This window comes from Pteropus alecto, unplaced genomic scaffold, assembly GCF_000325575.1.
Source record: "Pteropus alecto unplaced genomic scaffold, ASM32557v1 scaffold45, whole genome shotgun sequence".
Classification (NCBI taxonomy): domain Eukaryota; kingdom Metazoa; phylum Chordata; class Mammalia; order Chiroptera; family Pteropodidae; genus Pteropus; species Pteropus alecto.
In genome coordinates, this window is record NW_006442491.1 from 34,811,135 (window position 1) to 34,816,592 (window position 5,458).

Below are 5,458 nucleotides of genomic sequence, written 5' to 3' on the forward strand. Positions count from 1 at the left end.
CCCCCGCATATCGATAAAATGAACCAGGACATTTTAATTAGGGAAATGAAATGAAGGCACAAAGGATGAAACCCAGTTTCGAACGTGACTATCCCTCACTATTTTATTTAGCAATGAACTTCAGGGGCTCTGCTGACTGCCGATTTTATGAAACACACAGAGAGGTGTGTGCCAGGTACCAGACACTGATCACAGGTCCCAGTGCAGAACTTGCCAGAATCAAGGCTCAAGGAAGCCCATGTTGAAAGACAAAACAGTGAGTGAGTGTTAAAAACCAGATGTTAAAGGCAACAGAAATGCTTCAAGGGGAACGTGTCACTTACACAAGCTCTGGAAAGGCAGGAAGGGATTAAACGTGCATTGATGAGATGTCAGAGGATTAGGAAGAACACGGATAGACTGATGGTAGAGGTGAGCAGGAAGATCACACAAAACAGTCATTACGAAGGGAAGCGTGGATGAAGCAGACTTCTTTGGCAGAGATGCCAAGCACATCTCTGCCCCGTCGTGTGGAAATGGCTTTGCTCCCTCACCACCCCGGGGCCTGGGCCCTTGGCGGGCATAATGGCACAACATGACAGTGACTTCTGGCCACAGATTCATCGGGAGGGGTGGACGATTGGCCCAAGTGGGCCATCGGATTCTTACCTAGAAGCATGGATTTAGGATTTGGGTATTAGCTCACTCATCAGTGTAAGTGGGTCTCTTGATCAGAAATTACAGGGAGACCGTCTTTTGCCCCCCACGTGACTGAAGCAGTAGAGGAAGGAAGTTCTCAGGGATAAAGAGGGTTGAAGCAGCTGAGCAGAGAGCAGAGAGGAGGAATGACACGAGGATCCTGGTGACCTAACAGTTCCCATTTGCAGGCTCTCCCCGAGGCCTGGTGGAGAGTGAACCTCTGGATCTGGTGGCAATTGAGAAGCTTTTGTTTGTAAGCAAGAGAAACTGGCCCTGGCTATCCTAATCAACGAGGGGTACACGTGGCGTATGACAGAGGCTTGCAAAAGTGTGGCTGGATGACCAAGCTTAGGATATGGGAAGATCTCACAACAGAAAGCCACCTCTAACGCATCGTCACGCAGAGTGACGCTGGGCTGGTGCCGTTTGAACGCCAGCAGGATTTTGAATAGCATTCTTGCTTCCAAGTTCTTAAGACTCAAATTGCTCAGGCATTTGCATTTCTCAAATAGCTGCGTGAACTTAACCTTTTGGTGTCTCTCTTGGCCGTCTGAATTTAAGACCCAAGATTGGTTACGAAAGTCATCGTGGCTCTCATTCAGAATCAACGGCGTTCTGCAGGCGCATCCCAGTGACCCCCAGATTTCACCTCCTGTGAATCTACTCTGAACTTCTTCAGGAACCAAGACAGAAGAAATAATTAAACGGAGGTAGGTTTGTAATGCATAAGCATTTTTTAAAAAAATGATCTCCGCTAAGCTGCTTCGTGTTTTGTTTTAATTAGCTTGAAAGTTTTTGAACTGCGATTTATTTTGCTCAAGAGAATAATGTTGGGGTCAAGGTGAGCAGCCCCTTTCTGATCTCAAGAGCAGCAGTTGGCCTAGAATGCCAGGCGTATAACATTAGTATCATAAAATATTCATTCTGTAATCATCGATTTTGGAGAAAGCTTTACACGGTATTCAGAAAAAGAATGAACGCTTTAGCAGCTCATCCCTGGCAGTTAGGAAATGCAACAAAATTTAAAATAAGCCAATAAAAATAATTGGCAACCATACCACCCAGGAAAAAAAAAAAAAACAGTAGAATTGTTTTAAAAAGGAAACTTTCATTGAAGTATAATATAATACAAAAAAAAAAAAAAAAAGAATCACTTTTGAAATTACATATATCCATTACTTAATCATGGATTGTCTTCCAAGCTATCAACTTGAACATAAATGATTATGCTTTTAGGTATTAGAGATTTTTTCATTGAAATGTACCTTAGGATTCCAATTTTTTTCTTTTCTTACTTTTTAAACAGAATTGCTTTGTAGCATTTCCAGCAGATAAAGATGACTGCTTTAGAATTGAGATCTTCAGAGAAAGATTTCTGTGATTTTAATCATTAACCTGAACCCATCACAACATAAGCTAAAATGAAAGTACTTACAGATAAGAATATGATAAGAGTAAATCATATAATCCAGAGATTGGAAGTTCAAATTCTTGCCATTTAGACAGTGTTATCCACGGCAGGGCGGTACAGGGTGACTAAGGTCACCTGAGTCACGAATGGCACATCCTGGCTGAACCTGAGGCCCCCTCACACCTCTCAGGTGACACCTGCCCTTCATCCTCCAATTCAAGAGAACTAGCTGGGGCTGGTGCTTGATCTTTCCCAATGTTCCAGGGTTTACTTTGCCAAGGTCACTTCCTTCCTCAAAGCTTCAATTTATCCCTTTTGTCTGAATAATAAAGTACAAATTGGTCCCGGTGTCCGTCCAGCCCTCAGCAATCTGACTCCGCCTACACGATCCCATCATTTCCTTACCTGCTTCTCACATTATAGTCTCAACTTTTTTTCTCAGCACAGAACATCCTATTCCAAAGGTACTATTGTTACTTCCTCTCATCTTCTCTTTCAACTTAGAAATATGTATAAAAAACCCCACTTGAATGGACTCGCTTTAATTCTCATGCCCACTCACAAAAGCAGCTCATCCTTGACTTCGGTATTATGGAGAAAGAAAGCTTTGTCCTGTGCTGGGGTTTGAATCTGCTAGAGATGCCCTTTATCCTGAGCAGAAAACAGGAGACTATCTACCGATCTCTACCTGTATCTATATCGCTCCATCTCTCCATGGAATATTGTGTTAATTATCAAAAAGTAACCTATGTTTAGTTACAGGTGAAGTGTGTGTTATAATTTCTTATAACATTTACAGATTACGTAAATCAATGCGATTTCTTATAGCTGTCATGTTTTGTGAGACTCATGCTTATCCCGTGAAAGATTAAATTTATAGAAGTTTTAAAAAATTGTAGTTCACTGTTTAATATCTCAAGGAACTTCTCATCTCTTCTCGGAAACTTAGGACATTGATGTTGAAAAACTATTTAGATTTAAATCTTTTGCTTCTGTTGCTTGAGCTCCTGTGACTGTTGGAATGTGAGAATTCTCTAACTTTGTTGAGAAGGGTAATAGCATAGTCCTATCTTGAAAAAGACGTTTCCTAAGTATGAGTAAAGTAACATATAATCATGAAAGGGAAATTGAGAAAGTTCAAATAAGAAAAAATTGAATTTCATGTCACCACCCTGTGACAACCACTAAGTTTTATTTAGAGTTCTATTTAGAATCACGTGTCCACTTCCTGTCTTGCTTTATCACTTACCATTACATCTTGCATTATCACATATCAGTTAACATTAATTTCTACCTGCATAAATAATAATTCATGTTGACTTACAAAAACTTAGAAAAGATTGAAAATTATAACGATGGAAGAAAAAAGTCACCTTTAATTCCTGACATCTAGATATAAAATCACTATTCCATATTAACATTTTAATGTATTTCATTCCTATATTTTTCCAAGTACCTCAATCGATATCTATATAGATACATTTTTTAAAAATAAAATTGACATCATAATTTTTTCCAGCATGTTTTCCCAAGCCGCTACTTTTTGAAATGGGCGTCGTGCTAAATGCTTATTGCTGTGAGTATCTCTGGGCCACTTCACCTGTCTCTTCTGCTGAATCCTCAGCTTCATTTTTATCAACACTGCTTTAATGAGCCCGCGTAGATAAATAGCCTGCTTCTGGTTTTAGACCTATTTTCTTAGACTAGGTGGCCAGAAAGAGAATGAGTCTTAAAACAATACGAATGTTTGTTTATTCATTTTACTAGGCTGCTTTGTAAGCATTCATCTTTCCAAGCATTCATTTCTCGGGTGGCAGGGCATTATTCCCCTCTTTAGCCTCGGGGCCTGCAAGGTGTTCTGCTCAGAAAGATTAGAGAAACATTAACCATCACACAATGGTTCCCTTGGGGTCTTTGATCTCATCCTTTTCTTATTTCTAAAAAAGAAAAAAAAGGAGCCAGGTTTCTCCGAAAAGACTAATTACGATGCCTTTTGAGGCTTTAGAAACATCATTTAGTGGCTGAGTTATCAAAGCCTCTCTCTCTCTCTCTCTTTTTTTTTTCCATTCACAGGTGTTATCCCTACTAGCTGATTATTACCCGGTGGTAGTCGTTTTGCTGGTGTGGGGGGTGTCATTGGCTTTGTTACACCCTCAGCCTATGTGTCTTCATGAAAGTCCACGTCAATTTGCCACAGATGCAACCTACACCTCGAGCATGTGATTTATGAAATAAAAAGGACTGAAATCAGCTCAGCGTCCGTGGTTGGAACCAGCACATGCTGTGGCAACATAGTCAGGATGCCATTTTTCTTAGATAGAATTCACCTCCACAGCTCTGTGCAGCAGCATTCTGCCTTTCCATCCCTTCTTGGCTGAATTTATGACAGAGAAATAACTTTTCTCTAAAAGTCTCTCGAGGGCTCTTTGTGTCAAAGAACTTAACTCCCTGGAGCTAGATTCAGCAGCAGCCGAGTTTGGAAAAGGGGGCTGGAATGTGCACAGAGCCTGTGTGAGGCCCGAAGAATCTGCGGAAGAGGTGAACATCGAGGGACGACATTGAAATGACCTCGCGGGCCTGCTCGTTCCTATGATCTCAGCACCTCTGGGCCACCGGCTCTCACTAGGACCTCTCTTCCTGCTGCTTCCATAACTCCAGCTTCCCCTCAGGCTGCCCTCCTCCCAGGGTTGGATCCCCCCGGACCGCTCAGCACCTCCCCTCCTTGTTCTCTTGGATCAAAGTCTCCCACTGGTGAATCTGATTGGCTGGACCTATTCCCACAGGCCCGCATCCTAGCGAAAGGATGCCAGGAAACTGCGTTCTGACTTCTAGAATGGAACGGTCGACACTCACGACCTGGAAGTTCCCCCCAAGTATAGAGAAAAAAATATTCGAGAGATGGTAGGCGGGCACGGAGGCACAGGATGCCCACTTCACGGCAGAACCGGTCCTTTTGTGAGCGGCGTCTGTGTGAAGAAGAGGCGCCTGGCTCAGTGCTGGCTGCACGCGAGATTCCCGGTAAATCCTGCTCGGATGAATCACACTGACAAGTTCATATTTTAATTCGAAGATATGCTGCGACTGCTCCTTACCACGAGTTCTGACTCCTTCTCCATACCGGAATCGCTACACGTCTGTACCTTAAAGTCAGCAGGATTTATAAAGGCCTGACATCGATGCATGCATTGAGGGCGTGGGAAAATGCTTTGCCTTTCGCCAAGTAAAAATGAAGGCAAGAATTCAATCCAGCAACAGCTGATGATATTTTGGCCCAAAGACAGAGAGGTTTCCCTGATTTTGTGCGATCTCGCTTTGCAGAACTTACACAAAAATGTGAACAGTTCCGGAAGGGTTGCAAAGTGGGGCGGG